The 27,568-nt window shown below is 38.7% G+C and overlaps 1 protein-coding gene across 1 annotated transcript in view; it reads left to right on the top strand.

Moving 5' to 3' along the window:
- CSMD1 (CUB and Sushi multiple domains 1) overlaps positions 1-27,568 on the top strand; it is a 1,882,041-nt gene that overhangs the window by 841,576 nt on the left and 1,012,897 nt on the right.

The raw sequence follows: 27,568 nt of genomic DNA, 5'->3' as shown, positions 1-27,568 counted from the left end.
ATGCTCCCTCCAGCACCTACTGTCAAACAAGGGACCCCACCCATCCAGGGGGAGCAGCACAGATTCCTGGGGGAGGGGCTTACACAGGTGCACTGAGAAATCCACACTGTCCTTGCTATTTCCAGCACATTCTGGGTGTTGTCAGATGAGTCTGCCTATGTGTGTGGGTGCCCAAGCAAGGGGACCTCCACCAGGGTCTCCACCATGGCCAAGCACATTTCCCATGGGGCCCCTGGGAATTTAAAGAATTCTGAATTATCAGACACATTCAGAGGCTTATCATGATTTTTTGTGATGTAGATAGACTCATAGAGGTTGTCTGAAGCAGGTGGAAGAGGCTTTGCCTCTTCACCCCCTGGGGGGTGGGGGAAGAAGTATAGGATTAATTATACCCCCTCAATTTTGGATATGGAAAAAAAAATCTGTATGCATATGAAGGATTTTTTTTTTAGTCCGGCTGAATAGAGGATGCATGTGACATCATAATTTGGAGAATTGCTAAGTCCTTAGTTTTCCAGATGAGGTGCTCTGTCAGTAACCCTCTGGCATCAGGCTGCCTGTCCCATGGGCTCTGAGACCTCCTTCTAATTTCACTTCAGTCTCCTGGTACTGACCTGCCAGTGTGTTTTACAGCAACATCCATCCTCAGCATTTTGCAGGAGATGCTTTTCACTGCTTTTTCCCTTTTTCCCTAACTCTCTGTATATGTGAGTGTGTCTGTTATGTATCTCACTCCGTGACACTATGGAGAAAAAAAATATCCAAAGAGCCAATAATATTTTCATTTTCATTATTACTACTATTATATGTAAATCAGAAAGTTCTCTTGAAGAAATTATGATAGTGTTTATCTTGAGGGTTCACATGCAATCCAGTTACATGCAAACTTTTAAATGTTAAAAACATCTCAGATACGATCTGGTTTCTTATTTGAACTTAATTTTTGGTTATATCTCATTTCTATGCCTTACATGTTCAACACTTTAGTAAATCCATGAAGAATATAATAAACATATTAAATTTTAATGATCCATGATGTTACTTCTTCCAAATGCAATTAAAATAGGATATTTCTACTTTAAAAGTATTACAAGTTTACACTTTCAATATTAATAATTAAAGAGGAAAAATCATGTCCTGCATCTCCTCAGACATTTAAACTGCACATGTTTATCCCAAGTGACGTTTTTGAGGATTAAAAATGAAATATATTCAGAGAGATATAAGTCTACTGCAATACATAGCACATCTTGGTAAGAGGTAGGTTTTTTTCTTTTTTCTTCTTCATTTTTGTTTTTGAATCTGAATCTTATTGAGGCTGTTAATAGAGATGCATCTTGTGTTTGTTGACAGAAAATAATATCTTTGAAATATTTGTAAGCTTAATGTAATGTAACGCTAAAGACTCTCAGATTAACATGTTTCTGTGATTGTCTTTGAACTCATCTCTAAGGAATACTGGCTTTTCTTTTTCATTTAACTATAATCGATTCACAATGTTCTGTGTTTCAGGTATATGGAAAAGTGATTCATTTACTCTCTCTCTCTCTCTCTCTACATATATATACACACACACATACACACACACACAATATATGTGTGTATATATACATACATGCACACATACATATATGTTGTGTGTATAATGTACATATATGTAATGTACATAATATATGTATGTGTGTATGTGTGTATATATACATATATATATACACATATTTTTCCAGATTTTTTCCCTTGTAGGTTATTACAAATTATTGAGGTTAGTTCCCTGTGCTGTACAGTAGATCTTTGTTGTTCATCTATTTTAAATATAGTAGTGTGTATATGCTAATCCCAAACTCCTAATTTATCCCTCCCCCTTTTTCCCCTTTGGTAACTACAAATTTGTTTTCTAGCTCTGTGGGTCTATTTCTGTCTTGTAAATAAATTTATTTGTATCCTTTTTTATATTCCTCATATAAATGATACTGTATATTTGTCTTTTTCTGAATTACTTTACTTAGTATAATCATCTCTAGGTCCATCCATGTTGCTGTGAATGGCATTATTTTGTTCTTTTTTGTGACTGAGTAGTATTCCATTCTGTATATGTACCTCATCTTCTTAATCCATTCATCTGTCAATGGGCATTTAGGTTGCTCCCATGTCTTGTCCATTGTGAATAGTGCAGTGTTGCTGTGAACACTGAAGTGTATGTATCTTTTAGAATTATAGTTTTCTCTGGATAGATGTAGCAAAGTAAGACAAGTGTCTCATTTAGTGGGCTGCTTCAGTGTTCTTTCTTCATCTTTCTCCTTTCTGTACTGATGGACCTTGTTTCTCTTTTCTAATCTCAGCATTATCAATGGATGAAGGCTTTTAATAATTAAACACAGAAGAAAAGCTGTCTCTGGTTGCAATTTCTCGGTAGCCATAACTTGGTGACTGTTATTAGTCCGTGGTAATTATAGTACCAGAGTTCTCTCTGCAGTCTGGGTTTGTGCAATACAAGAATTTAACACACAACCATGTCCTTAGCAGGATGCACACCTATCCATTTCTTTAGAAGTTGCCTTTCTTTAGTTGGACTGCGTTTCTATTGTCTCTGAACCCTGTTACAGAGGTGGGAGAAGTTAAACCATATTACTCTTTGATGATAGAAAATAAGGTTCACTTACAGCAAGCAGAAATATTCCCATTTCTCAGAAAATGTCACTTCTGGGACAATTCCTGGATTGCTTCCTGAATTGCCTCATCCAGCTGCAAACCTGAGACCTCACTCTTCACCACTTCTCCTGAGCTGCTTCTGGGGCAATGAGGCTCATACCACCTCTATGCAGAGGATCTTAGATTTTTTCAGATGTGCTGTTTTGTCAGAACTTTTGTACATAAAAGGACAGATGACACGGATTTGAAGCCTGGCTCTGATTTAGACAGTTTACTTCCTATGTTTGTGCCTCAGTTTCTCTATTTTTATATTGAAACCATCACTCATTTCTTAATGGGGGGCTGTGAGCATTCAATATGATTACTAAGGTGCCCAACATGAGGAATTGCATAAACTGAATAAATAGCAATTCCTCCCTCTTCTTGGCATAAGAATCCCACAGTGCTTGATCATGGATGCTGTATTATGACCAGTAAACCCATAACCAACCAATCAAACAACAAGTCAAACCAATGCATACTTCCATAATAAATGAACAAGATAGAATTAGACAAGACATTGAAAAGTCACCATGAGGAATTCCCATCATGGCGCAGCAGAAACGAAGCTGACTAGGTTGTGGGTTCGATCCCTGGCCTCACTCAGTGGATTAAGGATCTGGCATTGCTGTGAGCTGTGTTGTAGGTCACAGACATGGCTCGGATCTGGTATTGCTATGGCTTTGGCATAGGCTGGCAGCTCTAGCTCTGATTGGACCCCTAGCCTGGAAACCTCCATATGCCATGGGTGCGGCCCTAAAAAAAAAAGACAAAAAAAGAAAAAGGCACCGTGAATGTAATCAAGTTGGTCTTTCAGGAAAGTGAATGAATTAGCAAAATGATATGACAAGCACTCTTGATATCCTATATTACAAAACATTACATTGATATCTATCATTTATTCGTCTTTACTGAAGAATTTAAAAGGAACATTTAGACTCACCATGAAGTAGAACCACATATATTTAGATTATCATTAATGATTAAAAAGTCATTTTAATAGATCAATATATATGCACTATTAAATGGCCTTTTTAAGTCATCAGAATTTTAATATAAAATTGGATAGTGTGATCCAAAGTTTTTCAGTTGGAGGCCTGCAGAGCAATTTAAATTCCTTGGGAAGCAAGAGTATTTCAGAGAAGTCTAAACTTTGTTTTTTTTTTTTTCTTTTTCTGGAAAACTAACATTAATTTGTATTCAAAAATTATATTAAAAATAAAAAATGACGGATCCACTAGTTTTATCGTCATATTTATTTTAACTTGTACTGTCTTACTCTTGCTGCCATTTAATGCTAATAGGCTAAAATACGTCAGAAAGATAAAAATATTTCCACTTAGATTCTTTCATAATTTCCAATTCTACTTCCTTTAAAAAAAACTGGATATTTATGCATGTAATTTAGTTCTGTTTTAAAAAGGATAGAAGATTGATTACATTTTAGATGCTTCCTTCATTTCTATTAACAAATCTGTCATGACTATAATTACTTATCATATACTGAGAACTACCAGAGTTACCAAATATAGCCCAGAAATTCCAGAACCCTTGACCAGTGTGCTTAGGGTGTAAATTTGCCATTAAAAATACACTGATGCATAGATTGCAGTAAAGAATGAACCTCTCTGCTGCATGATTCGACTATTGAAGTAGTGCATTGAGAAGTTTCTGCAATGGTTCAGTGGGTTAAGAACCCAACATGGTATCTGTGAGGATGCATTTGATCCCTGGCCTTGCTTAGTGGGTTAAGTATCTGGCATTGCCATGAGCTGTGGTGTAGGTTGCAGATGGGGCTCAGATTTGGCCCCTAGCCTGGGTACTTCCATATGGTGCCGGTGTGGCCATAAAATGGGGAAAAAAAAAAAAAGGGATGGAGACATGTGATACAGTGACTCAGAACAAAGAATCCAGACTCCTGCCAGCATTATTCAAATCTGGCCTCTCCTATCTGTGGTGCTTTGACCTTGGACAAGGTATGTTACCTGGGCCTCAGTTTTCCACCTATAAAACAGCATCCACTTCTCAGAGTGGTTGTGACATTTAATGAGTCAACACTCATTACGTGGTTGCCTAGAATAATTAGAGACTGACATCAATAGAACACTGTGGGATTGAAATAAATATCAGAATTAGAAAACAAGTTCAACACTAAAATTTACCTAGAGAGAGGAGCTTTTTTAACTGAACTGGACTCAGCCATGCTCTATCCCCTGTTCACAGTGGTGCAGAACAGGAACCCAAAGAAGTTTCAAGAGGACATGAGTTAGTGGCATAAGCAGCCTGGAAGCTCCGGCTTCATAACCAGTGAATTTTCACCACAACTTGTTAACAAACACTTATAGGACCACCACCACAACTCAATCATGCAGGCAAGTTCATCAAACAAGGTAAAAATGAAAGCGGTGTGCATTTTGCTCTTGCCACCTAATGTATGTGTGGGGAAGACAGTCCCCACAGCTTGTGTGTCACCTGAACTAGACCTAGAAAATGCTTGTACCTCATCCATGAATCACTGTGCCTGGGCTGCTGAAAATGTTAGATGTTGAAAGAAAACCACAGGGTAGACTGAAAGAAAATCAATAGCCTTATGAAAAATTTATCAGGTTGATTTCAGTCCTTGAAAAGAAAAAAAATAATAAAAGAAGTAGTGCATTAAAGCGATACACAAATGAAAAAGTTCACATTCACATGCACTTTGCCATGACTCTTCATGAACAGCATTATTATTGTACTCATGTTTGGGCAAACAAGCATGGAAAGCCTCAATGAAACCACAGGCCATTTCAAGTTTCATGTCCACCAGCACTGGGATCCTCTGTGGCCGGAGAATACTGAACACGCTAATTTGGAAATTACTGGGCCCCTTTTCCTTCCTCTGCCATGGCTGAGCGGTCAAAGTCAGTGGTGAGACTTAAAGAGGATGGCGAGGGAGAGCAAAGAGCCTGGATAAACAACTGGAGAGATGCAAGGTCAGCCTACTTGCTATGGTCGAATGTAGACTCTTTTATCAATTATTAATTTTTCAATAATTAAGTAGTAATTAATTCATAATTACTTAATTATTGAAATAATAAAAGTATATAGAATAAAAGTGAAAGCCTCTCTTTATTTTGAATCCTTTCAACTTATTGCCCCTGTTTTTGTGGGTCCTTCAAGACTTTCCTCCAAACACAAACCTATACAAACATTTGGTGTATTTATCATTAGTTGTATTATAGAATGTCTCATGGGTTGGCTCAGGCAGCTGTAGCAGAATAACAACGATGGGGGAGCTTAAACAGCAGAGATGCCTCTGCTTATGGTTCTGGGGGCTGTGAGTCCAGGATCAGGTGGCTGGCAGGGCCAGTGACTGGTGAGGCTGTCTTCCTGCTGAGTCTTCTCATGGCAGAGGGAAATTCGTGGTCTTTCCCTCTTGTTGGAGGGCACTAATCCCATCATGGGGACCCCCATCCTCATGATCTCATTTAAACCTAATCAGTCCCACTTCCTAATAGCATCACATTGGAGGTTAGGCCTTCAACAGATGAATTTGGGGTTTAGGGGTCACCAGCACTCAATCCAAAACATGTACATTGTCCTGTGACTTTGTTCTTAGTAGAAATATGAATTTTTGATGTTTGCATGTGCCAGGGACCAACCTATTCAAAAATGGTCACTTTTAGTATTCTTTGGTGTGAAGGTACCAAAATATAACTAAAATTTTCACTGTTCAAATCTAGATTTAGTCTGTGTCCCATTTCTTTCTACTATTAAGAATGCTACAGGGGATAGCCATCCATCTTTGCTTATAGACACTTCTCCTGGTGTGCCCTTTTCTAAGGCCATTTTCTAGAGATGTGACTCCCAGAGCAAGAGCAAGAGCATGTGCTGTAATTCTAATTTTTACCAGGTGCTAGTATAAACGTACCAATACAGTCTATGTCCCACCACAAGTCTGCTAAGGGCTCTTTCCCCACAACCCTAAACACTCAGATGAACACCTGGTCTATAATTTGGCTAACGTTGTCTCCTTGTTTCAGCTCGTCTCCCCTCATTACTGACAGGATAGAGCAAAACTTCTGTACCTAACGCCTTTCTCCTGCTTCTCTTCCTATCTTTTGCCCATTTTCTTTCCACTTTTGAGTTCTGATGTCCTAACTTTTTGGGACAATTATTTATTTTTTTTTTTGGAGTTTTACATAGTATGCCTCTATTTTATTTTATTTTTTTTATATTTGTCTTATTTGTTTGTCATGCCATGTCTTTAGGCCTCCATCTTTTATCCGAAAATTGAGTTATTTTGTTTTGTTTTGTTTTAGGGCGCAGGTGCAGCATATGTAAATTCCCTGGCTAGAGGTTGAATTAGAGGTGCAGCTGCTGGCCTACACCACAGCCACGTCAGATCTGAGCCACATCTGGCAAGCTACACCACAGCTCACAGCAATGCCAAATCCTTAACCCACTGAGTGGGGCCAGGGATTGAACCCGCGTCATCATCAATATGAGTTAGGTTTGTTTCCACTGTGTCACGATGGAAACTCCTGGAAAGTGAGGTGTTTTAACTCACTATGCTGTAAGATATATATTGAGTCTCATACACTATACATCAACCTGGCCTATTTCTCAATCAGTATTTGGCATTTGTGCTTAGTCCTTCATAGATGTTATAGAGTTACCTTCTGTTATGAACTGAATGTTTGCTCCTCCCCAAGTTCATATGTTTAAATCCTAAGCTTCCAGGGCCATTGGGAAGTGAGTAGGTTATAGGGATGGAGCCCTTATACCTGGGATTACTGACCTTAGGCAAGAGAGCTCTCTGGCCCCTTCTACCACATGTGCCTGGGGGAGGGGGCGGCATCTGGTGATATTCCCTGTACCCTCCCATGCTGGTGCCTGATCTTAGACTTCTCAGCCTCCAAAACTGTGAGAAATATATGTCTGCTGTTTGAGTCACCTGGTTTGTGGTTCTCTGTTTTGGCATCTGAGAGAGCCTAAGGAGCCTGGCTAAATAAGGCCCCATGTCAGGAACACAGCCTGTATCTTTGACACCCAGGGCTACGAGGGCATCAGCCTTTCAACACACCTATTCTCCAGCTAGAAATCCCTTCTAAAAACTAATCATTGCCATTCTTGACCATGACTGCTATTAGCTGTCACAACCCCTGAGTATTATAATAGGCTGCCAAGAGGGCTGGTCAGAGGAAGGTGATTTATAACCCATTGAGGGCATCGTTTGTTAAGGCCATCATCACTGAAATTATAGCACCCTGCCCCTGCTTTTATTTACCTTGTGGCAAACGGTTCCACAGGTGCAAGCTCCTTGGGCAGGTTTCTGGTGCTTTGAAAGATGAGAAGGTGACAGGGGTGTTAAGGGCAGACATTGATGGATTAGGGAGGTTTCCACCAGATGGCTGGGCAGGTACTTACAGGGTTTGCTTCTGCACCTTAAGGAATGAAAGGGAAACTGGAATGAAACCTCCAAGAGACTGAAAGGGTCTTCTGGAACCACCCTGCATCAACTGGAATGAATGGTATTTGGATAGAGAAAGTTTTTGTCTGTTTCCTTCAGCTTGGATTTGTGGCAAGGAAACAAAGCATGGTGGTAGAAAATGCTCAGGTTTTATTCTGGTGAATAATCATCAATTTCCAAATGGCAAATGGAAAAAAAAATTAAGCTTCAGTATGTTTCACTAAACACAGTCATTAGATAAATAACTCTATCTGCCTTATCAGTTTTCTTGGAAGAAAATAGAGATGTTACATGTCCAATAGTAATTCACAGAATAATTTCTTAAGACTTGTTTGTTTCTGTTAAATCATATTGGAAATCTGTTTTAAATATACATGGCCGGGTAGGCCATGGGCAAGTTATGTATATGTTAACCCAAGTGGAATGTTCAAATACTTTCTTAAAAACAGATAAGTTTTAGTTATAAAAATTACTGTGTTTAAAGTCTTATATGAGGATATGTATTGATTTCTAACTAGTGCAGCCACAGTCTAGAGTACTAGAGATGGATCGTTCAGTAGTTTCCAGTAAGCAGTTCAGCCTGCAGACCACTCCCAGCTCCCCATGTCTGACGCCTGCCTGTCTTGTCTGGAGTTGGCAGCAGACGGGGTGGAGGAGGAAGGAATTGCAGCCTTGTTTTCCAAACTGCCTGCCTGAAGGGACTGACAGTCACCACCCCCTGTAAAAGAGGTTGAGGAGAAGAAAATCTTCTCTCATTCATTTTGAACCAGCAAGCTCAGCCCTGCCAGGAGTGTTGTTTTCTTGGATGGATGCTTTGTAGTGAAGCCCCAACCTTCATCATGACTGAGCCTCCTGGCCACATGTGAGGATGTGAAGGGGCACACTTCAGAGACATGTGTCAGTGTTTATGGAACACATGGAGATTAGACACGTCTCCCTCAAGGATCTATCACAGGCTCTGGGTAATGACACAACCCTCAGTGCAACTCCGGCCAACCCGAGGTTCTGTGACAGGGCATTCCCCCCAGGACTATGTGGTTCCTTGTCTTCGCCTTCTTTTCTTCTCCTCTCCTCTCTTCTCCTCCGCTCCCTTCTGCTCCCTTCTCTTTTCCCCTTCTCCCTTCCCCTCCCCCACTTTTCTTTTCAGATTAACTCTCAGGCCAAATTGTGAATTTTCACCTACCTGTAGTAGGTCTTTCAACATTTTGTTGTAAGAGACTTGGCATAGATAAAATTACCAATAAAAATTAGATATAAAATCCAAGACCTGGCTGGATTTTATTTCTGCTTTATTTTTAAGGCAAACCTTGTTTCAGTATAGTCGGCGGTGTCAATAAACTATGCTTGACTGAAGTCTTTTTTTTCCCCAGAATTAAATGCTTTCTTCAGTCATCAGAATCTTCTATTACAACATTTTACCCATCTGTACTAAAAACAAACCATCTAATGAAGAAACAAGACAAAACAAATGATAGTAACAGCAACATCAGCAAAATCTTTCTCTCTGGAATCGTTGACATGTCTGAACAAAACCAGAGCAAAGCCAATGTGTTTGGAAGATATTGGGGAAGATTTTATTTATGGTCTTTATAGTCATACATTATAAACCTGGGAGGAATAGGGTACTGGACTCCTACCAGATTATTCCAGGCTACAAGTCTTGTTGAGGACAAAATATCCTAGTTTGCAATGTGGCCCTGGGACAGCCACATCCCTTAGTGAACATACAGCCATTCCAGACGTCATCTTAGCAAGGAACACCGAGTCTGTAATCAACTGGGTGTTTTTATTTATTTCATTTATTTACTTATTTATTTATTACTTTTTATTTTTATTTTTTGTCTTCACAGGGCTGCACCCATGACATATGGAGGTTCCCCAGGCTAGGGGTCCAACTGGAGCTACAGCTGTCAGCCTACACCACAGCCACAGCAACACCAGATCCGAGCCATGTCTGCAACCTACACCAACTGGGAATTCCTCAACTGGGTGTTTTTAGATGTGTATCAACTTACATCTCTTAACATAACCAAGTAAGTAACATATCAGTAATCTCTAGTAAATGCCTCAGATGTCTTTAAAAGGAAAATTAACCTAGAAGCACAAAATTTGCAAAAACAAATAATAAAAAACAAACAACAAACCAAAACTTTTTTTGCAAGTTTCTCATAGATCAACGTTTCTAACCCTGAATTTATGAGGCATGGGGTGGTTGGATGGTGGGGAAAAGAGTGAATAAACCACTTGAAACTATTAAGAAAATGTTGTCATTTTATACATGCATTTGTGTTTTTACGGAGATAATACAAAGCTCCATATAATTTTCAAGGAATTTTCCAACTAGGAAAAAAATGTGAAAAAAGTAGACATAAATCGAAAGCATTAAGTTACAAAAGCTGGGGAGAAATGACAGATCTTTGAAAGCTGACATTTCTTAGAGTATGTGTGAGAGAAGTCAGGCTTAAAGACAAATTGATCACAATGAAAATCTGCAAAGTGTTTCAGACTCTTTCTGCAGGTGAAATGAGTTTTCCACAGATCAAAGTAAAATAGCTATTTCTATAGGCTAGAAAAATCAGTGCTCAAGTTTTGGGGAAATGATGGATAAATCAATTAAAAATGTATCTTTTTGCCCAGTTGTGTCTTATTCTGTTTTCTTCTTCTCTCTGGGTACTGAATTTCCTTCTGTAGCTAAGTGATCCAGAAGAAACTGCATACTGCATGTTTAAATCTTATTATTCTAAACTACTTTTCCAATCTCATCATCATTGTTATACTGGAGGAGAATTCTCTTGTGACCACTGGGAAATTCCAAGTTTCAGTACAGCCTAGATATATATTTGTCTTAAACATTTCACTTAACACAGATTAACTTTTTAATTTTTTTTTCATTTTTAAAGTTTTCATCAAAATATAATTGATTTACAATGTTGTGATAATTTTTGCTGTGCAACAAAGTAATTCAGTTCTGCATATACACACACATCCATTCTTTTCCCATATGCATTATCACACAATATTGGGGGATTTCCCTCTGCTATATACAGCCAATAGTCACAGATCAATTTTATTTAGTCCTTACTGAACTTTTCTATGGAGTATTACTCCTCCAACAGTTGTTTACTTGATTTTCTTTTTTATGATGTATATTAATTGGAATGGCTTCTTAATATGATAAAAATGAGGATGACTTTCTGTTTAAAGTAGTTCTTTTAAAACCTATGCAGTTTTCTCCATCCCTCCATAAACACAGAAATCAATCTGTCTTATGTTCTATGACTCTTTAAAAGTGACAGACAAAAAAATAACTTTAAGACTTTTCACAGCACCTTCTGTTTGGGAGTGTCTTGAAACCTATCTGATAATAATGGAAAACAAACCCTTATAAGTTTAGCAACAATGTTATCTAGAGGTTTTAATTTTAACTCTTCCAAGTTCACAACATCTAACAAAGTGACAACCTCAACACACACTGCAAACTAGAATACTATGTCCTCACAATAAAAATTACATATAAAATCTGAGACTTGGCTTTTGTAGACACTCCCAGGTAGATGCAGGTTTTGCCTGGGAAACCTGGGTGAACAAACGCTGCTGATGCCCAAATGAATGACCGCTACAAATATATTCACTTAGTCATGTAGAGTCACATATTTAGTGATAAAGTAATAAATTCCCATGTAGATGAAACTTTGATCATAACCAGAATTGTCTTGAAAATGGGTCACCATGTAATGTGTCCAGTCAAACTGTGAGACAATATGGCATTTGAGAAAATGATAGCTTGGTCTATGGAATTGTATAGAATGGTGTCTAAATTAGCCATCAGTGGGCCATTCTAAAAGTGATGGAATTCCTTTAGTTACAATTTCTTACTATTTCAGGCTACTTCCATTAAAGCAACAAATCCTTACAAATAGGCTGGAATTAAAGGCTATTGGGATGTGAGTTGCACTAGGTTTTCCATGCCACTTAAGAGCTTAACACTCTGGAATCCAGATATTCCAAATCTTCATTAGCAGCCTAGAACCTAAGCTGCAGAAGTTGCTATACACATGCACTTCTCTTATTTCACGTATTCTCTAATTAACTCCTTTCTAAAGGGAAGACCAGAATTTGGCAGAAACATGTCAGGCCTCATTTCACAAGGCTCCAGGTCACTCCAGGGCTGGGTTTCTGAGTTGCTCCCCTGGTTGAAATCTAAAGAGACACTTCTTAGGCTGATGACACGGTATGGAGAAAACAGTTGGGGTTCAGATGGATTATCAAATTAACACTGCATTCATAAGAGTGGTTACTTGTCACCCGTTCAGATGCTTTTCCTGGAAAACCCTCCATGTTTTAGTGATGAATGCTGAGGTTATGACTTTGCTAGATGTTGTGAACTGGTCAGCAGTGGTTCTGGGTAAGATCATCCTAAAGAAATCTGCCCTATCCGTCAACCCATCAACCAACAACCTGATTTTCATAAACACATGTTCATGGGTTTCCCAGAGAGAATTCAACAGCATCTGAAGAAATGGAATACAAGGCAATAGAATCTTTTGTCTGCACTGGGGATGTTTTAATGAGTTTGACTGATTTCTGCCAGACTCTGATAATAACAGTGCAGAAAATCATCTGGACTTTCCCACTCCCCTCCCATCTGGTCCCCTCCCCTCCTCCTCTTCCTTTGCCCACCTCACCTGCTCTGATACCTCTGGTCAGTGCAATTTATTCTGCATTTCTTAGTCCCTAGGTTGCAGAAATTTGACAAGAGTGTTACTCTTAAGTCAGGATTTAGGAATACCAGTGAGTAGATACTGCTATTGCATTTGCAGGCATGTGTGCACCCAGAGCCCTTATACTTATGAACGGTTACCAGATGGCACCTCTGTCACTAACAGCATGTGGTGGAGAGTGATGTATGGTCACATGATGGCAAGGGCAGTTCCACCCTAATTGCAGTATCTGACACAGGATGTGTGGGAAGCCTGGTTTCTCTGCCACGTTGGACACAGATGATGGATTGAGGCTTCAGATGGGCTCAGAATGTGTGCCATGATGCTCTCAGCTCTTCGTCAAATAGTTGCTTATAATGAGAAGTCATCAGGTGCTACTTTGTGATTGAAAAATTAGCCCAGATAGTGATCATTTCTGTACACACAGAATTTTAGCTGTTTGAAGTATCCATTTTGCGTGTAATCATGATCCAGTGCTTTAAACAAAACCCCAACAGGAGGATTTGTGTTAAGGCATTTCTCCTGCATGGAGAGTGATTTTCATGCCAGGACTTTGTCCTCTACAGATTTCTACAGTAAAGTCCTTTATTCTTGAATGAAAGTCCTTCTGATTATGGGAAGTTTTAAGCAGAGCAGGGAAGCCTATTGAAAAAGGAAGTACTCTGGTTTGGCCAGAACTGGGTTCACTTCTAGGTCCTGGGTAATGCCAGCTGTTGCAATGTGCATGTTATTTACTCTCTATGTGTGTTTGTTTTCTGTCAATTGAGGAGATTAATAGGGTGCTTGTGAGAACCACTGAGATCCTGTGTGAAATACCTAGTACTGTGCTCACTTGTTATTCACTGTTGTGACCATATCTACTCTGTTCAGACTGGAATCTACACAGATGCCCCTTTGGGAAATGTATAGCATTGTATCAGGCAGCACTAACAAAACTGCTACTGTTGCTATTGTTATACAGAGCCCCTCTGTTAAATCTCTGCTCTAGAGCCTTCCTTGTCAAACTGAGAAACACAGCCTGCTTTCATGCTGCTATTCTCAGGTATGCATGTGTATTTGAACTGAAGGAAGAGAGGACTTTAGTGATTTGTCTTACCTGACTTTGGGTGGTGCATGTTGGTATAGAGTTGGGCTCCCTGAGGTGGTTGCTCCAACCCAGTGGGACTCTGGCTCCTGTGACATGTGGGTAATCCAACCCAAAAGTACATTTATAACAGTAAAATACACAGTAGATCTTAATCATATTAATTACATTTATATCAGATGCTCATCAAAATCAGAACTTAGGCTTCATTACATAAAATATTAAAACTAACTTCACCTGTTTCTGTTCAGTAGTTTAGTGTGACTTCTACAATGCTTTAAATTCAAAACTGACTCACATGATATTTCTATTGGACAGAGCTAGTCTAAACTAAAATTGAAAGACTCAAGTGGACTCTATTTTTTTTTCATGGCTTGTTAAATTCTGTAGAATTTAAGGCATCAATGACATTTCTTATGTAATATTTACCAAAGAAATATGCTGTAGTCTGATATAGTGGGATATTTTTAATGCTCAGTTATCATAGACCCTTCATTTTAAAATTTTAAGGAAGCTGCAACATCTTCTTTTTCCCACTGTCAGAAATGTAGGCATTGAAGTTTTGGCTTATCATGTTAAAGGTCATGGATCAACCCAGAAGGCCCACCCAGGGCCCATGTGTCCATGGAGCAGGGGTGCAAGGTATCTGCTCTCACCAGATACTTGTGCGATGAACTGGAACATTCACTTTTCCTTCATCTCCCAGGTGTACCCCCATTTGAGAGACTCTGTATCTCTTCTTCCCTCTGCCTGGCCCCCCAAGATATATGGCCTGTCCTGATGCAGAAAAAAATGGTGATGGTGCACCCCCAAAATGCCCTCTGCTCCTGGCACCTCCTCGCAGTAATCGGAGCCTTGTGACTGCTTCAGGTCAGAGGTTGAGGTCAGAGGAATAAGATTCTGTTCTGGGCTGAGGCATAAAGGAGCCAGCTCAGGGCCACACTGCTCTCTCTTGACCTGTTTTGGTGCCCAAGAGTCAGCTGGTCATGCCACAAGGTTTTGTGGCCTCAACAAACTGGGAGCCTAGTAACCCTGGGCAAGAGCACTCTTCAATGCTTTAGAGTTAGAGTTTCTGGGAAAAGAAAGCTTTCTTTTTACTAAGACATAGGAAGCTGTCCATTTTACTATGGGTTGGCCTAGCCTTGGCTAGCCTGGCAAGGAGGCCTGCCCATCAGAACCTGCCTTTGTCCTGAAGTCCCAACCCTCCACCCTCCTCTCTGCTCTCCAGCACCACCCATCACCTATTGACTTGTGATAAAATGATTTATTGATCACTTTTATTACTGTCTTTCTGCTCCCCCTAGAGAGTTACCTTCACAAGGGCCACAACTCTCCCAGCCACAGAGTAATACTCATTAAGTATTTATGGAGTGAGTAAATACATAAATTGTGAGTTTAGTCAATGTCCATGCTCATCCCCAGAAATGCTTTTCTATCAACCTGTTTCTTATACATAGTTTTACTCTTCAAGTACATATAAACTCACTTTGGGAAAGCATTTCAGAAGTATTACATGATTAACTTTAAGCCACAAAAGCAATGAAATGAAGTGAAAATGAACATTCCAACCTTATAATTAAATGCAGTTCTCCATGGATACAGAGGGTTCCCTTTGACATGAAAATGAGCTTTTTTTGCCCTTGGCATATAACTTAGGGTGTATATTTCAATCGCAAAGATGGACATCTGATTTCCGGTCCTACATTATTAGTGATTGTGTATTACATCTAAGGAGCTGAGAGGACATTAAAACACACACTTGCTGTCTTAACTTTAAATTTCATTGCTATCCTGAGTTGAAATTAGACCCTTAGCATTTCTATAATGTAGTTTTTAATTGAATTGCTTTTTTTTCCCACGTGAAAGTGTTCTCTATTATGATAGAATTGGCAGGATCACAGCAGCTATGAGCAAACTTGTTTAAACTACTGTTCTATAATTCTTATTCGCTGTGGGACTGATCTTAATGGATGCAAAAGAAAAAGAAAAAAAAAAAAAAAACTAAACTAAAAATGTAAGGCCGAGCACTCCTAGGCTTTGATCTAAAGGAAACATTTAAAGACATTCTTTGTAAAGGTCATCAAACAGCCAACAGTTCTTGGAATCCATTGCTGGATCATGCATTTCCTGTGGGTTTCACCCAGTTATTCTCAGGACGGTGGCCGGCTCTTGTGTGAAACTGAGCAGAAATGCTGCTTGTTTGTTATTCTCTTGCTCAATTCCTCCCTATATAAGACAACCAAGTCTAATTCTGTGCATTCTAACTCAATGTTCTCAGGCAACTATGTGATTAATTCATGTATTAATGACCCCACAGAAAAGGAGCTTCTCAGAAAAGTTGACAAATTGAGGGTGGGAGGATAGTGGGGACTCAGTCAATGAAAGCCAGCAGAATTGAGTAGAATTGAGTAAATTCAGTCAATATAGACATATGTGCATGTTGTAATGATTTGGCAGATACAGGAGGGAGCCCCCTCAAGATTTGCTTTGAATTTTGAGATTGATGGTGTCCTCCAAGAGAATGGGAAGAGGTTTATGATCCACATGCTTGGGGTCTTTGAAGAGAGAAGGGCAGATGTCACAAACTAGTCCAAAAATGGCTTGAGAGAATGTGAAAGGGGACCGTCCTGTGTTTATTGTAGAGGTGGGGGGATCCTGCGCAAGTCCCCTGTGCAGGTGGGGGCTCTGTGGTCTCAACCTTCTGCTGACACCCAAGGAGCAATCATCCAGGATTTTTCATTAACTTGTGGAGAAGTAGGGCAGGGGTGAAGAGGGACAGGTAAGGCTTGTTAATGTGACCCATTAAACATCAAAAATGAAGTCAGGCTCCAGTACAGAGAGAAAGAGAGAGTGTGTGTGTGTGTCTGTAGCACAACCACATACATTGTGGTGTAATAGGAGCATCATCTGGAAAAAGTAGAAATTGATGAAATTAGCATTCACCCTTTGTGGTTAGAACCCAAAAGGGGAGATAGACATGTTATAATAATAATAATAGTAATAATTGCTATTTTTATATAATAAGCTGTAACACCAGAGAATAAATTAAATATGAAATGGGATCATGATTGCTGGGAAACCGAATCCATAAATTCTCACTTCGAGGGGTCAGGTTGGCCTTTACTCAGGAGATGCGTGTTTTCAGTTTTGTATTTTGAATACTTGTGTTGCAGTAGGTGCAGCCTGGAGAAAAGGAAAGCCTAGGATCATTGACTGACAAGTGCAAATGCTCAGAGCACAGGGCTTCCTGTGATTTCCATGTGGGGCTGGAGCAGAGAGTTTTAGGATGAACATTGCAACTTGGGTGGCAAAACTGGGAACCTGGGGAGCACAGCATTAGATGCCGAAGATCTAGCTCCAGACAGTCCTATGAGGGGTCAGGTCATTTTAGGAGAGACAGTCAGGAACTAATCCTTTTGCTTGTTCTCTTTCAGAGAAAATAAACTTTGTAAAGTGGGAAACTTTGGCTTTCCTTCCCTGGGATTAGTTGCTGGGATTAGGAAATTCTCATGATTTTTTCATTGAACATTCACTTCACTTTCTGATTCTATTGGAGGAATTTGAAGTACCAGATGTTTAATGAACATAAGAGGTAATTAAAACAATATATAAATATCTAATACATGGATCAGAGTAAATATATTTATGTAGTATTTCAAGTTCTTATTGGTGCAGTATTTCATATTTATCATGTTGAAACTTAAAAAAATATTAAGCCACTTTGTTAGATATGGCTGGCCTATAAAAGTGTAAATTATTTCATGTATACAGCTGGATGGATTTTGGGATAAGTATATACCCATGAAGCTAAAGGTGTATGATACCACTTTTTACAAAGGGAGAAAACGAAGTTTATAAGAAATAAAGAATTTGGCCAATTATTTCATGATAGTAATTAGACAGCTGGAATTTAAAACCAGAAAGATGTGTGCTTTCTCTGTGTGTGTGTTTATACATACACACACATACACACACACACACATATGCATATATGTATATATAAATGAATTTACTTGAATATATATATTTATTTGAGTGTGTGTGTGTGTATATGTTTACTTAAAAAGGTTGTCATCATTTTCTCCTCTGCTTATCTACCCGCACAGATTTGCCCACTCTACAAAACGTCTTTTATCTGATGTTTGGAGACAGAATCCAGTTAAAATGTCTTTATGGAGCTCAAATCCCAAAGACATGGCCTCATGACCTCCTAACATTTCACTTCTAACCACTTGGGTCAACTGACAGTGTCAAAGAGGAAAAAGTTTAGATATTTTGTTTGCTGACTATACACTTGTTTAAATTGTCAGGGAATTTGTCATTTATTTTTAAAGTAAATTAGCAACCCTGGCAGTCAGCGCTTTGCCCTAACCTTTAGAATTCAAAGTCAAAGACACTGAGTCTTGGGCTAGATTTTTTCTTACTATCAAGAAGGGCCTTGGGGTAGAAAGGGAAGATTGGTCCACCCAGCTTGTCCTGGGCTAGTTAGAATTGAGAAGGACTTATTAGACCCATTTTAGGAGAGCATCATAGTTAATGTCCTGATTATTGGATTATTTTAATTTGGGAGCAGGGAAAGGCCAAGGAAGGAAGACTTTTGAGTAGATATGAGTTGAGTTGGATTGAATCCTTTCAGGCCTTGGAGTCATCTTCTCATGATAAGCTGACATTTCAGTGGTCATAAGCCTCCCTGTTGTCACTGGGTTTTCAAAGAATTCTGTCCCTCAACTGACAGATTTCATATTTGCCTTAAATTGACCAAGGACTTTATTAAATGTATTATGACAGAATCAGGAAGGACATTCTCCAGAGGGGTCAACCTTCTGAAATTGCCAATGTCAACTTTCTCTTGTAGGAAAAAAAGAAAAGAAAAAAAAGGAGGCATAAGGATACATTTATATTATATAGTCCTTCCTGATATAAAGATATCATCTATATCTATCTATCTATATATATATAGATCCATATATATACACGCACACATACATATAAATGAATAGAAAAAGCTAAGGCCATAGTTTTTCTGATTTTCCTTACAATATATGAATTATAACATACCTAAAAATGAAAGATTATAGAAAGGCAAGGAGCATTTGTCCTAAATTTAAAAAAATAGAAATCATTCAACATAGAAAACAGAAACCCAAGAAGCCATTTATATGATCTGATTTATTTTTCATTTGATTTTTTGTTTTGTTTCGTTTCAAGAGAATTTATTTCGGAAAAAAAAAAAAAAAGACCATGGGTGAAACTTTCTAAGATCAGGAGGCTCACTTAGAGTACCTGAAAATGTGAAAACAGGAAACTCCATGCTTCTACCAGAGAGACTCATGGCAAAGATTGTAGCCAGTTCCCAAAAGAGTGAGATGCAAGAGTCCTCAGCTCACATCCAAACTGCTGACAGTGGTTCCCGGGGCTGTGTGTTACCAAGGAAGATAGTGGCTATTGATAAGATGATGGGAAATAGTGATTGAAACGTTCAGCGTCGCCTCAAAAGATGTCCAGAGTGAGGGGTTTTTCCACTGCGAACTTATTGACCTCTGAGCCAGCAGGTGTTGTGCTCTACCAAATCTTCCATGTGTCACCAGCCCTGCCCTCAATTCTCCTCTGGGATGTGCTTTGTTGATACCAGCACTAGTCTTCCACCACTTTCAAATATTCAACATCGCATTATGAAAGGTTTTTTAAATCACCCAATGCACTACTGTGGGTCATCCTATCTACTGGATTGGGATGTTTTCACATGGACTTGTATAAATTTAAGGAACTTTCCACTTATCCATGTATTTGTATGCTTGTTTCCTAATCTGTACAATTTGTGCTATAGAAGAGGAAACTGCAGGTGGGGGGGCCTGTTGTCCTGATAGCATCAAATCAGTGGAGAGGCACCTGTATCTTAGGTGGAGGTGTGCCCCTGCCCAGCCAATCCAGGAAGGGTTGTGTGCTAGGGCACTGGCCTGATTGCAGCATTGGTTAGACGTATGTGGTTTGGCTGTACTTCCTTAATTGTATAAGGAAGGCCCTTGAACACTGTTTTGGGGGAGCACCAAAGAGACGACTTGAGTAAAAGTAAAATAAAGGGGAAAAAACCTTGAAAATGATATAAATTGCAAGTTCATGTGCCTGATGCACAGTGAGGCCAAACAAAACAAAATGTTCACGTTTCGAGCAGAGAATAGTATTGCAGGGCAATGCAAGGAAATGAGTGGCTTATGCCCCTAAAACCCTGAACTACCCAAAGAGTTTCAACAAAGCACAGCAAGGTGAGGGAGGCGTGTGGTTAGTTGTTGCAAACTTCCTAGTGTCAGAATCCTTTGTCCTTACAGCTGTCTGTGTAGGTCAGGTCATGATGTTCCTCCGAAAAGATAGGTGTTATTCTCTGTTCTGCAACTTTTTACCTCTGTATGAATGGACTCTTGAAGGGTAGAGCCTTGAGAATAAGCTGTCCTGTGTATTTCAGGCCATAGGCAACATTCTTTTATAAAAGGTGCAGAGCCAGCATGACTAAGCACAGCCAAAGGTTAAAGTAAAAGGAATGGAGCCAACATGGAGTCACATTTTTTTTTCTTCCCTATTACAAAAATACATACACACACGTAGGTCTGTAGATGTGTAAAGACTGATTTTTAGAAAGAGTATGAAGTGGTTCTTCTGTTAATCATGAAGTCCTTTAAAATCCAGTTGACCCTTGAAGGACATGGGTTTGAACCATGCAGGTCCACCTGCATGCATATTTTTAAAATAAATACTATAATAGCACATGATCCATGGTTGGCTAATCCTGGGGTTGTGAAATTTGGGTGTGGACTGTATATAACTATAAAATTATAGGAGAATTTTTGACTGGGGGTGGGGATTGAAGCCCATGACCTCTGAACTGTTCAAGGGTCAAGTGTAGAGAAATGACTGTAAATAAACTAAGTCAGAAATAGCCAGATTGGTGTTCTGTCCTTGCTGCTTGTCTTACTTTGTCTACCTCTGCATCATTCTCCAGTTTAAACTTTCCTCAGGATCAAATGACTTTCAAGGCACTTTGAGCTGTTCAGATTTCCTGATTGTGCTGAGAGGGTAATTGTAGAGAATGATCTGAGCTCTTGGAATTTCCATCTTCAAATACACTAATTTTGTTCTAAGTGTGCAGACTTTCTAGTATAAAAGGAAGCTTTCTAAATTCTCTTTAAAGTCTTTCAGACTCTTACAATTTATATTTGTTTTTGCTTTTTCTTTTTTGGCACTGTGCTCTAAATGAAAATGGGATGATTTTATTTATGTAGTCTCCTGTATCTCCCCAGGGCAGCAATATGGGAATTTGTTTGTTAGTTAAAAAAAAAAAAAAAAAATCCTCCAGGCTAAATGACAATTTCAAGTGTCTTTTTTTCAGTCATCACAATTGTGATCATCCTTATCCTCATCATCACCATTGAAACTGTATTTTGAGCTTTTACTATCTGCCAGACTATACTAATTGTTTTATACATTCTCTCATTTGATTGCTAAGTGTTCTCTGAGATTAACTTTTTCACCCATTTTATGGTTGATGAGAATGAGGCTCAGCAAGGTTAAGTAACATTCTGAAGGTCAAATGGCTAAGTGAATTTGCCACTTCCCTGGAAGTGCCATGTTTCAGACAGCTGAGTGGGGGCATAGGAAGGCAGAAGAATGAGCCTAAACCAGAGATACCACCCACTTTATTTTAGTAAATGTTTCCTTTGGTAAAAATACTAAGAATATATAGAGAAGATGCAGGAGCTACAATCTGTTACATGCTCAGCAATTACATCAGTGTATGAGAAGCACTATCTAGAAGCTCATTTAGTCCAAAACACTAGCCAAGGTGGCAGAGAGATGCCTCTTCTTACACATATGAGGACTGAGGATTGGAAAGAGTATGCCATTTCCCCAGCATCATAAAGCCAGCCAGTGGAAGAGTCTAGATAAACATACATCCCCTGGTTCTAAAGTATATGCTCACTCTATTACATGCTATATTTTTCCCCCTTTCTCATTTAGTTTTTTAAAAAAGGGTTATTTAAAATTTTGGTCAAGGGCCAGAACCAGATTTCTCTAAAATTATGCAACTTGTACTTCTACTTTACTGTTATTTTTTTACATTGACACAAACACTTAACATGAGATCTACTGACTTACAGATTTTTAGATAGCGTGTTATACAGTATTTTGACTAACATACGGTGTTCGGTAAACATTGAAGACATTAAGGTAAGTGAGATAAGCCAGTGACGGATATTGCATGATTCCACTTATATGAGAAGCCTAAAATAGTTGAAGGCATAGACTCAAAAAGTGGAATGGTGGTTCCAGGGACAATGGAGAGGCGCAAATAGGGGAGTCACCAGCCAAAACGCATAAAATTTCTATTAAAGAAAATGAATCAAATTCGGAGACCTGCTATATAACCTTGTACCTTAATCAACAATGCTGTAGTGTGCCCTTAAAAATTTGTGAAGAGAGTGAATGACATAGTTTGGGTAAAATTTTAAGAATTTGAAGGGGGAAATATCCTTTGTGTCAGAAAACACTTCACATGTAGGATCATGCCCGAAGGGTCTGGAAGCACAAGCAGAACTTGAATAGATGGAGAAGATGGAAGTTCCAAGAGGGCAATCTTGGGGGACATCCAGGGCTTTAGAATGGTCTTCACTGTGGGGCTGTGACAGGGGAATGCCTGGGGCAAATCTCCTAGTAGAGAGAAAATAGCGAATAAGGGATAGGAGGAGAGTAAGAGAGATCATTGTCCTCATTGTTGTTTGTTTTTTTAGTAAGCAGATTGAGTGCTTCATGCAAAAGCTAAGGAAGTGAGTATTTAAAAAATTTGAGGACAATTTGGAACAAAGAATGAATTGACTGAGTGATTGATTAGCATAGGTCATACTTTAGTCAAAAATGTACTTAAACCTGTTAATGAAGATGTTGACACAATGCCAGACAGCATAGTGAATGGCTCTAAAGGGTCCGAGAGCAAAGTGGGAGGGGTTGGTGGAGGATTTTGCCGGTAACAGAGAAACGGTGGTCATAAGTCGACCTCGAGTGGAAGCCAGATTGTGGGTTTAGTGAAAAATTGGTATTGGGCAAGGAAGGAAGACAGTTGAGCTTCTTCGAATAATATGATTGAGATTTCTAAAGAAAGAGGTGAAAGTAGCAAAGCAGAGTAGGAAGTAGAAGGAAAGATTTTGAGAGGGTGCATGTGTTTAGATAAATAAGATGTGAGGGCTGAAAGGAAGAACCAGTGGTATCAGAGGCTGAAGAAACACAAATGTTAATGGAATAATGTCTAGGATGAATAAGAAGAGATCTGTGACAAGCATCCTTTTTGCTTACACTATTTCTTTAATGACTTTTTTGGATCATTTGGGAATCTTTACTGATCATTAATAAATAAGTTTGGGGCTCACTCCTAAGAAACCTTCCAAAGCTTCCAAAATTGTCTGTGTTATTACACCTCTTGATATTGTAGTTAGAATATGCTTCTATTTTTGCATATATATCATTCTAGTGATAATATCAAAGCCCTATGTCCTTATTGGATGCCCTGCTCTTTGATGCCTAGGTCCATATTTATCTTTGCATCCCTAGTTCTTATCCCAGCTGTTTCTTGTTGTTGTTGTTGTTGTTTTATTTTTTTATTTTTTTTGCTTTTCAGTGCCATACCTATAGCCTATGGAGGTTCCCAAGCTAGGAGTCCAATCAGAGCTACAGCCGCCAGCCTATGCCACAGCCACAGCAATGCCAGATGCAAGCCCCATCTGTGAGCTATACCACAGATCACGGCAACACCAGATCCTCAATCCACTGAGTGAGGCCAGGGATCGAACCCGCAACTTCATGGTTCCTAGTCAGATTTCCGCTGGGCCATGATGGGAACTCCTTATCTCAGCTTTTGATACAGATCATGAACTCGTTAACTGTTCATGAGTGTGATAGAATTCATTTCTATTCTCATCTCTTTAAAAATTGTAAAGCAGTTTTAACTTTTTTCTATGTGAGGACTTTATCCCTAGTATTGGGTCTGTCTCTTACTTGATTCTCAGTGAATTCTTGCATATAAATAAATGTATGGATTCATGGGATTGACGACATGTCCTTAGAAAGGAGAGATCATTTTTTCATGACATGCTTTTCCTCTTGGTAATGGCTGCGATTGGATCTCTGGAAATGGAGACCATCAGGGCTAAGTGTTACAGATGGACCAGATTAAGGGAGTGACTTCAAGGGGGGCGGGAAATTGATTACTACCAATAGAAAACTAGAGTGTATTGCCTTCACTTCTTTGAACCTTTCTTAGTGAGGATATTAAATTCCCAAACTTTAGGCCCCAATCAACTGATTCCTGAGTTCAGTTCCTCAGGTCTTGATGATGACTTCACAGCCGAGCAACTGCCCTAAAAATCAAGCAGAGAAAGTAGAGGCCAATCAAAGCATAACAATGTCATGATGGTATATGTTTTACAGTAGATGACCTTGAGTAAATGACAACCTGGTTTATGAAAAATTATATTTTGTAGAAAAAGTAGTTAAGATTAAGAGTAAGATGCCTTATTTCTTGGTATGATTCTTTCCAAAGAGCTTTGTTTAGAATTTCTTATGTTTTGTTCTGAAATGCTATTACATCTGAAACACATTGTATTCATTTTAATATAATTAGATTCCATTCAAAGGATGCATATGGAATTGTGTTGAAATTAGCTTCATTCTGAAACTCTAAAACACATTATTCTAATTTGTTAGAGTTTTATATGAAATCTGATTAGCGAAAGAGAATCTTCATTCTGCCTTTGTTACTGAGATCTTTTATTTAAGAACTTCTCTTGGCATTATGTGTTCCTGGGCAAAAATTATATGGCTACACAGGAATCAGTGTTTTATGGAGTGCAGTTCCATGTGGTTTACAAGTTAAAAAAACAACACAATACATTGCATGTTTTTGAACTGCAATTAAATTCTACCTTCAATTTTGCTTTCTTTCAAATTTTCTATTGGTGAACTGTCATGAAAATGAAGCAGGCTACACATTATTGTAATAGTAAAATGTACAAAACAGTATACGTGGCAGATGTGTCCTGACCACAAGATTTTTTTATCGTGCTGAAACTAATGTTTTTATTTACCTAGAATTTTATAATCACTTTGACTTTTTCCCAAAAATTTTAACCCTGGATTGAATGTACTTACTTCTTGCTAAAGGCAAAAATTCTCTGTATTAAACATAGAGAATATCTTTAAAATTATTTTTCTATACTTCAGTTTTTTGTGATCAGTAACTCCCCCCTGAAGATAGATTCTGTTATCAATCTATATGTTACCAAGATCATATTACACTGACTAGTCTTATAATTTACTCTCTCTCTGGGTTTGAATTGGACTCCAGGAGCAATACTTATTACAAAGGGAATTTAAATCTCTCTTAATTGGCATGCATTAGTACATCAATTTTTAATGAAGACTGCTGTATCTAGCAATCATCTATTATATACATCTTTTCATGTGTGCTGTGTTTAATTCCTGTAGCAACACTGTGAAGGAGTATGGTGCCTTGCCTCCTTATAAAATGACTTAACTGAGGCAGTTATAAATAAGTAGTCCATCATTACCCAATTTTAAAACACAGGCCTGAGACTGTAATCCAGTTCTTTGAGTCCAAGTTTCATCCACTACAAATAAGAAAATGAAAATTTCATGTTCTAACCATTTCCCATGATAATTGCTGCATTCAGTCAGCATTATTTATTGAGCATATACAATGTGCTCAGATACATGATAAACGCAGTAGTAGGAAATGACTGAACGGCCCATAAATGTGTAGGGCTCTATGAGGGGAAGTTACAGCCTCATTTCTTTTTATTTTTTGATTATGTTTAACGCATTTTATTTTTAGAGCCATTGTAGGTTCACAGCAAAATTGAAAGGGAGGTACAGAGACCCCCCCCACCCCCATGCTCAGCCTCTCGTCTTATCAGCATCCCTACCAAATGGTACATGTGTTACAATTGATGAACCTACATGAACCTGTCACCATCACCCAGAGTCCATGGTTTACATTGGGTTCCCTCTTGGGGCTGTGCATTCAGTGGGTTTGGACACATGTATAATGAACTGTGTTCTTCATTATAGTATCATATTAAGTATTTTCACTGCCCTGAAAGTCCTCTATAGTCTGCCTACTCATCCCTCCTTCCCTATTATCTCTGGCAACCACTGATTTTTTTATTGTCTCTCTAGATTTGCCTTTTCCAGAATGTCATAGAGTTGGAATCAGTCAGTGTATACCATATTGGATTGGCTTCTTTCATGTAGTCATATGCATTTAGGTTTCCTCCACGTCTCTTCAGCGCTTGATAGTTCATTTCTGTACATCCCTGAATAATATCCCATTATCTGGATGCACCTCAGGTTATTTATCCATTCACCTACTAAAGGACATTTGGTTCCTTCCATTTTTTGGCAGTTATTATGAATAAAGCTGCTGTAAACATCCACATTCAGGCTTCTGTGTGGACATAATTTTAAGTTCCTTTGAGTGAAGATCAAGGAACACGATTCCTGACAGGCAAAATTCTTTATGTGGTAATTAGGGAAGACAAAATCATGAATGATGAATTCATGATTAATTAGCTCAATTAATTAAAAAAAAGATGGGGAGTGGAAAAATAATGGCCAGATATTTCATATCTGCTGATCCCTTTGGATTGATGCATTGATTTATACATCTAAATTATTTTCCATATTGAAGCTTTTCCTCTGCAATTATTGATAACATTGAAATAATTGAAAACTTTGGGAACTGCAAGGTGACTTTGGGTAAATCATTTACCTGAGACACATGCCATCATTAACTATATCAAAGATGATTCGTCACAGGTAATTTCAGAATGCAACCTCAACTTCCTTCTGAGTGAGAGGTAAAAGCCCCATACCATGTTATCATTATTTTCTCAGAAGATTAAATGTGGAGGAAGGAGTGAGTTTTTTAGGTCCTTTGTTGGTTTGAGTTATGTCTTTCATAAACAAATGGCTTAGTGAGGTTTTAAAAAATATCTATGATTTTATTTTGTTCCAGTACAGACATAAGAAGAAGTACCTTTTAATGATGTAAATTAGCAGCCCTTAAAATAGGGTTTTAAAAGTCTAGAGTTCTTCTCTTTTTCTCAAAAAAAAAAAAAAAATCATTGGCTTTCTTAAATTTGGAGCCCACTTTTATTGCCTCAAAGATTCTTGCATTTTTAATTGAGCTCCTCTGGTGCAGTTTTTCCCCTCTCTGTTTGACTGTATGTTTGGCCTAGAGCTGCAGACATCCGCTGGGACTGGTTTGGAAGCTCCACAGGGAAATTCAGACCCACCTATTCTTGGGATGTGATCTGAATGTGGTGACTCGGGTACCAGGCATCCCTAAGGGCCAATTCCCTGTCTTTCCTGTTGCCTAAGAGCTCTCAGGGAAAGGCTGGGATTTCCTTTAGTGAGTTTCCTCTCAGCAGTTCCATTTTGAAGAGAGAAAATTTGTCTCAGAGCCATCCTTCACTTACTATAGGACAGCCATGGGTCTGGGCTTGCCTGGGGAACCTGTCTGCTTATTTTACTATCATTTTGTCGGTGACAGCCTCCAATTTG

Source organism: Sus scrofa, chromosome 15 (assembly GCF_000003025.6).
Source record: "Sus scrofa isolate TJ Tabasco breed Duroc chromosome 15, Sscrofa11.1, whole genome shotgun sequence".
NCBI classification, from domain to species: Eukaryota; Metazoa; Chordata; class Mammalia; order Artiodactyla; family Suidae; genus Sus; species Sus scrofa.
Note: the sequence above shows the minus strand (reverse complement) of the source record. Positions and strands in the feature narration are given on the sequence as shown.